Here is a 9,745-nt window from a genome sequence, read left to right on the forward strand (position 1 = left end):
CCATATTAGAGCAAGTATAATAGTATGCTATAAGCCGGCTAAATGCTGAGGTGGAGGAGAAAGGAGAGGGGAGAGAGGAGAAGTAGGCTGTAAACTTACCGCCAGCTTGGACACAAGAATCAAGAAACTCTGTGAGAGACAAGCGAACCCTTTATTAATTGTAAAGAGCTAACTATTACTATATAGGTAGGCTGAGAGAAGGTTACAAAAGAACCTTATAGCTAACAGATCAGCTGTATTATTAGCCTTAGCTCTTACCGCCGAATTACCTGTGCGTGTTCCACACTTCCAGCACCACATTGAATGTGGTTGTCAACGCAGGTTTACGATTCCAGAATTGCTAGTATTTGAAATGAGAAGAATTCCTAGTTGGATCCGGCAACAGCAGCACGAGTTGCGAACGTTGAATCCTTGCAAACGATTACGATTACAGTTTACAACACAGTGCACATGAATTAGTCTAATACACAGTGAGAAGGATAGGAGGGTTTGTCACTTGGTCAGCCGAGCCGGTTCCGGATCATCAGGCTAGTGGCGTCAAGGCCCTCTCGATCCTCCAGAGGGTGATGATGGAGGTGAGGATACAGAGCAGCCCCCACTGCCACCACAGGATCTGGAAGGTCTTGGTCATGGGGACGAAGAAGCTCACGAGGAAGATGATGAAGATGAGGGCGAGTGTAACGGCGATGATCCTCACTGTACTCTTCAGCTCTCTGAAGTCTCTCTCCGTCCACTCCTTCATCGCCCGCTTCTCCAGGTCCCTCTTGAACTCCACGGAGGCCTTGTCGGTCCAAGTCTTCTCCACGGTCATCTTCTCCATCGCCTGAAATGTTTGGAGGCAATACAAATATGAAGGACCAGTATGTTTTTTATTTTGCCGCCCACATTGTATTAAGGAGAGTATTACAAATTTTACAGCAATCGACTTGAGCATCACCAAGAGCATCCCGAAATTCTATCCCCAACATTTCAGTTATGGGAATTCTAAACAAGATTTGAGGTGTTAAAATTTTTATTCCTCCAACAGATTAGCTATAATTGGTTTCCTAAAAACAAAAAATGGGCCCTTAGAAAACTTTCAACAGAAATCAGTTTCCACCCCTCGCTCTCACGAGATCACGCTCGCGCGCGTGCCCCTTTGTCGCCCCTCTCCACGCAGTACCATGCCGGCAGATCAACCCGACCGGTACACGTGCACCCCCAGTTTTTAACATGTACACCAGCAATTCCAGCAGGCAGCAAAGCACCAACTAGCAGCAAGCACGACTTTTTTTTCACCGGGCCGGCGAATAGCCGGCCGATGTATATTAAGAGAAAGAAAAGGAATGTACAAGGTTGCGCGGTGCGTCAGAGCACCACCATTACCGACACAAAAGAAAAGAAAAGGCTAAAATCTCACAGCAAAATTTGCTACAGGGTGGCAAATGGGGCTAACAAGACCTGCAGCCATCCAGGTCTCCCATTTATCCCCCATGGCCGAGCAAAGCACGGGAACCGTTGCCGCTATTCCATCGAACACCCTCACATTTCGCTCTTTCCAAATTAACCAAGTTACAAGTATAACCCCCGCATCAAATGTTTTGCGGTCAACCTTAGCAACAGATTTCCGTGCTGTAAGCCACCAATCAGTGAAATCCGCCGACGGCGAAGAGCACGAAAGGCCCAGACGCGTGCGCACCTGACCCCAAATCTGCTGGGTGTAAGCGCAGTCCATGAAGATGTGCTGACAGGTTTCCCCATCATTGGATCACAGATGGCACACCTGGGCAAGGCTCCATCCGCGACGTTGTAGATTGTCGGCGGTGAGGCAAGCGTTGCGCATGGCGAGAAACATAAAGAACTTGCATCTCGCCGGTGCACGGGATTTCCAAATAATCTTGCCAAGCGGGCACTTCATCCTGCCTGCCGAAAACAGGGAATAGGTTGAGCGCATAGAGAACACACCATCCGGAGCTGCCTTCCATATCATCTCATCCCGACTAGCAGGGTCAAGAGAGATTCCAGCTATCACATCCCACAGATCTAGATATTCGCCCAACGCCTGAACCGAGAGGCCGCCTCTGATATCTGAGACCCAGGAATTATTACGGAGAGCAGCCGCCACAGTCATTCCACTATTCTTAATGAAAGAGAAGAGGATAGGTGCTCTGTTTTCCACTGAACCACCATCCGGCAACCAATTGTCTTTCCAAAATAGAGCATCTTCTCCATTCCCCAAGACCACCTTGCAGCCGATAGCAAAACAATGCAGTGTCTTCTTATCCGCCGGCGGCGCGAAACGCGCCCACGGTCGCTCCGGCTGCGTTCGGCGCAACCAGATCCACCTAGCACGAAGAGCAATGCCCATCAGACAAAGATTTTTGATCCCTAGTCCACCATACTCGAACGGACGACAGAGTTTATCCCAGGCTACAAGGCTACACGACCCAGCCGCCTCTTCATCACCTTTCCAAAGGAATCCCCGGCATTTCTTCTCTATTTCATTGATCGCCCAGACAGGGAGTTCCAAAACTGACATGAAGTAAAGAGATAGGGCCATTAGGACATGTTTGATCAGCGTTAGGCGGGCATCAGGGGATAAAAGCTTGGGTTTCCAGCCAGCCAAGCTTTTTGCAAGCCTATCCATCATTGGTTGAATCTGCTCCTTTGTCGGTTTTCTGACGGAGAGTGGCAACCCGAGGTAAACAATTGGCAGCAACTTGACTGGGCAGGACAACACATCCGTTACTTCATCAACTTGCGCGTCAGAGCAGTGAATTGGTGTTAACGAACTTTTAAGCAGATTAGAGACCAAACCCGATGCTTCACCCATCAGCTTGAGCACAAAATTGATTGTCACCGCATCGCGTCTGGAGGGATGGAAGAAGATCACCGCATCGTCGGCGTAGAGCGAGCCACGCAGCGGTAGATGTACATTGGCAAGAGGAGAAAGCTCTCCTCGCTGCACAGCCGTTGCGCATAGGGCCGCCAAAGCTTCCATGACAATGACAAACAATAGTGGAGAGAGGGGATCCCCTTGATGCAACCCACGAGGAAGCCTGATCCGTTGCGTATCTTTGCCGTTGATGATGACAGAAGTGGAGGTGGTGAAGAGCAAGGCCGCGATGCAATCCCTCCATCGGACCCCAAAACCCAGGTGCCGGAGCAGATCAAGAAGGAATTCCCAGGAAACAGTATCAAACGCCTTCGCAATATCAATCTTCAAGAGCATGGCTGGCGTTTTAGAACGGTGGAGGTATCCTTTGGCGCCTGATGAAAGCAGACTGTGTCGGCCCAATTAGCTCATCCATCCTCGGCGCAAGTCGCAAAGCCAAAATCTTGGTGAGAATCTTCGCGAAGCTGTGAATCAAACAAATCGGCCGAAAATCTGACAGTTGATTCGGTTCCTCCTCCTTTGGCAGCAGGACAATTGAGGCTGTGTTAACAAGGTGAAGATGCTAGGAATTGGATCTCCATGCTAAGTTAAGAGCCGCCACCACATCATTCTTGATAATTTCCCAACATTTCTTGTAGAAGGTGGCACTAAAGCCATCTGGCCCCGGTGCCTTGTCGCTCGGCATTTCCATGATCGCCTTCTTCGCCTCGTCTTCAGTAATGTCGCGCTCCAAATCAGAGAAATCATGCACTGCCAAGCCGATCGCATCGAAGGCAAGGGATGCCGACGGGGGGCAAGGCGTGCCAAGAATTTTGAGAAAATAATCATACGCAGCCTGAAGCTTGTCCTCTTTAGTTATTGCAATGATGTCGTCCTGACAAATAGAGGGAATTGCCTTCTTCCTTCGACGAGCATTGATTTTGAGGCGGAAGAATTGAGCCGTGGTGCCGCTATGTTTCAGGAAAAGCAAGCGGGCACGCTGTCTGAGCCGAATGCGCTCCAGGGAGGTGAGCGCGAGGCAGCGACCTTTCAGAGATGCCCGCAATGATCTTTCACCAGCCGACAGAAGACGATCATCCTGGGCCTTGTCCAATTGGAAAACTACTTCATGGGCGATCGCGAGTTGCTGACGGAGCTCACTGATACGCTTGGCTCCCCAGGACCGTAAGGCAGCAGCAGTTGCATGCAGCTTGAAGTGAAGGCTGCTGAGCGCGTTGGAGCCGGCCGGCACTGCCGCCCACGCCTGACGGACCACAACCTCGAAACCCTCCAATTTGGCCCAATAGGATTCGAACTTGAACTTCCTCGGCCTATGCATCATCTGATCGCAGGCCAGCAACAGGGGATAGTGGTCAGAGGCAGAGGAGCTGAGCGCCTACAGGTGAGCATCACAGAAAAATTCCTCCCAATCTCCGTTTACTAGCACCTTGTCGATTTTTGTTAGAGTCGGTCGTTCTTGCTCATTGCTCCATGTATAGCGACGCCCAAACTGATACACCTCGCGCAGCTCAAGGGCGTCAATGGTGTGCCTAAACTTGTTGATCAACCGTCGATTTACATTCCCATTGTTTTTATCACCGTCCGCGGCCAAGAGGTTGAAATCTCCAACCACGCACCAGGCCCCAACCACTAGCTGCCCAACCACCAGCAATTCCTCCAGGAACAACAATGTCACTGTCCAATTGGGGGCCATAAACATTGGTGAGAGTCCAACTTGCCCCACCTTCCAGGTTGGAGAAACAAAGAGAAAGCGACCACCGTCCCTTGTGAAGACATGAAACAGAGAAGCGATCACGCCGCCAAGCCGTAAACAGGCCCCCCCGTTGTTCCATCAGTAGGAATGAAATCAACACCATCCAGGGCATGCCCACATGACTGAATCGACAGGGACCGATCTAGAACATCTAATTTAGACTCCTGACAACAAAAAATAGAAGCACTAGAGGTTCTAACAACTTCCGCTACAAGGGACCTCTTGCCAGGGTGGTTTAGGCCCCTTACATCTAGACCAAAAGAGTACAAGACATGAGAAACGATAAGCTTCAACATTGCGGCAGACGCGGCAGTTTTAGGCCGCCGCCGGCACCGCCACACTGCAGAGCGCCGCCAGCGCCTGTACATGAGATGGCGCCAGGGGAGCCTTGAACAGCTCAAGGTACCGGAGGATATCCCGCTCGTCCGCCTTGTTCTCATCCTCGATGACGCCGAGTCTCTTCATCACCACCCGTTGTGCTCTAGTGATCGTGTGGATATGTTTCCCACCATTCTGGGCGGCAAGGCGCTCACTCCACCTTGGAGTGTACGGGGACGAGCGATGTCGGTGTCAAGGTTGGCGGGGACGCTTCCCAAGAAGCGACGAAGGCGGTGGTCCCACCAGATCGGCCAAGGCCGCCGGCGCGGCAGCAGACGCCTCCGGATCGATGGCCACTCCATCGCGCGGTGGAGACAGAGCAGAGACACGCGGTGAAGATGGAGTGACTGGGCTGGCGGGGAGCAGCCGTGGCCCATCAACAGCCGCCTCTGGGCTGCCAGCTGCTTTGTCGTGCGGTGGAGATTGAGAAGGGTCGCGCGGCGGAGAGAGAGTGACTGGGTCGGCAAGGAGCGACCGTGGGTCAGCCCACTCCTCCACCCCCAGCCCAAAAAGAGGAAAGGCCCGCGGGCCAGTGAGCTCCCGGCGGCGGCGGTAGACAGCCAATGGGCCAGGGACGAGCAAAGTCGACACAAAAGAGGGAGCGAGGCGCGCTCCCGGCAAGTTGAAAAAATCTCCATCCCGCTCAGCGGGCGCCAGGACCGATGAAGCATCGACGTCAGGGCGCACCGGTGACGACGAAGCAGGCGTCGACATTAATGGCTCCTCAGGAAAAAGCTCTCTTTGGAGACCCCTCTCCCTGACAGGCGGGGCCACAACCATGCATGCCAGGGCTGACGGGGGGTGAGTAATGACGCATGGGGACGGTGGGCCCAGAGCCGCCAAGCCTGGGGAAGAGAGCTGAGGCAGAGCCGGTGACAACGGGCAGCGCACCGGCGAAGTCGTCGAAGGCGAGGCATCCCAGAATGTGGGGGCTGCCGACACCAGAGAAGTACCCCCCGGACTCGACATCGGCGGCAGGAAAGGCGCAGCCTGGGGCGGCGGCGTCGTAGCCGGAGGCGATGCCGTCGCTGCTAGGAGCGGAGTCGTTGACTTAGCTGGGGATGAAGCCTCAAGCGCCAGCACAGAAACTCCCTCCGGAATGCATCGAGGTGTGCTAGTTGGCACCACCGCCGGCCGAGCGGGGGGCTGTAGAGGGGACGCAGGCAAAATGGGCACGCGCTGCAACTGCCACTGAAAACCCCCACCGAACCAGAACCCGGACCAGTGAAGCGATGTCCGCCACCAAGCGCCGGCCCCGGCCCCGTTCCATCGATGCGACCGAGGAAGGTGTTATGAGTGCGGCGGCGAGGAGGTGCGAAGTTGTCGTCTGAAGAAGAGCCTTCCCGGGGCTCCTGGAGCGAGTCGACCACCTCCATGATGTGAAGGAGAAGGTCGAACGTGAGACAACGCTTCTCAGACGGTGGAGCCGGCGGCCCTTCGGCCAAGAGCACCTCGATCATATCCGGATTGTCGGTCTCCGGCTCGTTCCACCATTCTTGCATCGGCTCAGGTATGTCGAGGGCAAATTCCTTGGGAATGGCGGAAGGGTTCACCGCCTAAGCCAGCACTTCCATCATGCAGGCATCATTCGGCGGGAAGGATTCAATGAACTGGCAGTCCACCTTGTTCAACAGTTGCTTGAGCTCTTCAGGCTCGGCCGCATGGGGAGGGAGGCCCTCAATTGCCAGCCGAACGATGTGTCTCATTTTGGTGCTTCGGGCATGAATGGCACGGTGCCAGCGACGGAAGGTGATCCTCGCCCCAGCAGCAGCCAAACAGCCTGAGAGATCAAGAACCGCCGTGCAGTCTTCCTCGCGCGCGAAGGATATGAGAAAATCGGAGGGTCTAGTCACTTCGACGCACACATTGTCATGGAGCACGCCGCAGGAACGACGGAGCTCCTCCACCACCATGGCCGGGGAGACCTCCTGCCGCCCAGAAAGAACGGCAACGAGAGCATGGCCCCTCAGATTCTGCTCGATGGCCGACATTCGCGGGGTCCAGGAGAGGACCCCCCCTCCCCGCGCCCGGGCGGAGAAGAGGGTCGCCAGCGCCCAACTCATCCATGACTTTTGCCGGCAGGCAGCAAATCACCAAGTAAGCAGAACATCAACAAGAAATCTGCAGCAGCAAGCAGCTCCCGTAGAAAGTAGGAAGCAGCAACAGCAACAAGAACCAGCTGCATCCATCAGCTCCAGCATCAAGTTTGACAACAGCAACAAATCATATCCCTATATACTTCTGTAAACTATATTCTATACATACTCCTATATGCTTTTGTATATGAAATGCACAAATCATATCCCTGAATCCTTACATTAATTTCTGAATTGTCACTTGTCAGGATAACATATATCAGAATAACATATATCAGAAGTAGTTTGGATTTACAAAGTTCAGCCCAGAAAGTTAAAAGAGCAAATTTTCTCTTATTGCCTCCTATGCAGGCAGCAAGCAGCAAGCAGCCACAGCAATACATAGCACCAAATTCACTATGAATACATGCTCATTTATGAAAACATGTCCAACTACTGTTATTTATGAAAATGCAAGCTCTAACAGACAGCACAGGTGGTTTATACAATTTGTGAATTGTATAAATTTGACACGACTGTCCAAATTCAAATATACACAGTTCATATCAGCCCTGACATCATAGTTTATGAATAACAGATAACACAAGTGGGTTAGATAATTTCTGAATTATATAAATTTGACACTATAATTTTCTCTCTGTTCACAGTAAGAACAGAACACCTAAACATTGAGCTTTTTGCAGACTTATTACAAACTACAGAGATAAAAAAAGGGCAACTTTTCCATTTCATACACTTATCGCTATTGATTTGTAATAATTTAAAATTGGTTACTGCTAAGCTAGCAAATTTCATTATTAATTGATTATCAATATGGAGTTCAAATGTACCACTCAACCACAAACATCAGATTCAGCAGCAGGATAAGATAATACACAATTACAATAGACTTGAGATACAACAATGATCCAGAATTGGGGACAGGGCTTATTGAAATTGCTTCCATGAAGGAACTCTTCTTCACCAACAAACCAAGCCATGGACAAAATGGCGCTAGAAGCGTTGTGGGAGATGGGATCCAGTGACTGCCCGGGCGCCTGCTGGTACATGGCCTCTGTCGCATGAACACCGGAAGTCGAGGATTGGCCGGGAGGCAGAGCACGGGCCGATTCACGCCGTATCATGGTTGTGCTCTAAATCGAGGCGGCGGCGGTGGTTGGGGGAGCGGCAACGGCTGTCCTCCTCCAGCCATCGGTGTAATGCGGTCGACGCGCGATACCATGCACCACTCCCTGGAAGAAAGCCGACGCCCGGCAACCATGGGGAAGCACCTGCTGCATTCCGATCTGTTGCGAGGAAGAGGACGCCGTCGGTAGACGAGGTCGCCAAAAGGAGTTGCATGGGAACGTTTCACCAAGCGCGCGCGAGACAGCCGCGAGCAAAGGATTGGGAGCGAAATCAATTTGCTAGAATTGGAGAACGAAAAATCAGGACTTGGGTACCGGGAGGATTGGGAGAGCTAGTAGGGAATCTGTTGGAAGCAATTTTTGATCAAAAAATCCCCAAAATACCACATAGGGAATGATATCAAGATGCTGTTGGTGATTCTGCTCACATCACTTAGCACTAATTAATCTACTCGTTTAAAGATCTCTGCTTCCCTCCAAATTAGGATCTCTTATGAAAGACCAGTGCTGATATGATGAGGGAGGTGAATGGTGTCATATCGCCTCGATTTGAGCTGGAAGAAGGCTTTACCTTACGTCGCGGGGAGGCGGGAGCCGGGAGGAGGAGCAAAGGAAGCTTCGCCTCGATTCGCACCGGGAGCGCGCGTCGCCGCGTACCCCCTCAAGCCGCCGCCGCCGCCGCGCGCGCGATGCGATCGATGAGAGGGTTTAATGAGCCCTGGACTTGCTCATCCCTAAAATTATATGGGCCGGGCCATGAACATACCTGGTGCTAAATATTTAGGAACAGGCCGTTCCGGCCCACTTGCAGGTTACGTACTCACGTTGGCACAAGTGGGCCTTAAAGCAGATCTCTTCTGCTCTGGCTACGATATGGGCCGTAACCTCTTCATCTGCTATAGCCCAGCAATAGACCGCGGCCGGCGGCGACCGGTCGCCGGTCGAGCTCCGCAGCCGCCGCCGCCACCACCACCACCACCACCGCGCGGCGCAGAACGCAGAGCGCCACCGGCCCGCACCTCCCAGCATGGGCATTGCCCCGGGATCCTCCACGGCATCATCGCGGTTTGCCGAAAGCGCGACGCCTCCGATGCTCTCCTGGTGGTGGTCACGGTGGGCATCGCCAGTGGCGCGGTCATGGCGAGCCTCCGCCCCTCGCCTTCTCGGCGGCTGTACCCACCGTGCCTCAGGTACCTGTCGCCAACTCACGACTAGGTGGGTGAAGCCCCCCTTCGCGATCTCCTCCGTGTTCTTGTTGATGTAATGTGTGATGGCTGATGGCTCCAGAGATGATGATGAAAATTGCAAGTGACCAGCACGTTTTTGTTTCTAGATCCTTATTATCCACAAGTCGAAATCGCATGGACAGCTCTTTGTTTTTGAATCAATGGAAGAAGTTCTGCCTCATTACACTGAAATAGAGAACAGAATATATATACAACACCACACCCCAAGTCCTGAAAACACCAATGGGATTGTATGGAGCTCTTTGTCCTAGTAATGTTGTGCTTCAACT

At 52.5% G+C, this 9,745-nt stretch overlaps 1 long non-coding RNA gene across 1 annotated transcript; it reads right to left on the reverse strand.

The window, feature by feature from the left end:
- Nucleotides 1-392: 392 nt before the first annotated feature.
- Nucleotides 393-8,911, reverse strand: LOC136351780 (uncharacterized). Its single transcript, XR_010734985.1, has 2 exons — nucleotides 8,801-8,911; nucleotides 393-823 (listed from the first exon to the last, which is right to left on the reverse strand). It is a non-coding gene; the product is annotated as an uncharacterized lncRNA (long non-coding RNA).
- Nucleotides 8,912-9,745: the final 834 nt, after the last annotated feature.

Source organism: Oryza sativa, chromosome 9 (genome assembly GCF_034140825.1).
Source record: "Oryza sativa Japonica Group chromosome 9, ASM3414082v1".
NCBI classification, from domain to species: domain Eukaryota; kingdom Viridiplantae; phylum Streptophyta; class Magnoliopsida; order Poales; family Poaceae; genus Oryza; species Oryza sativa.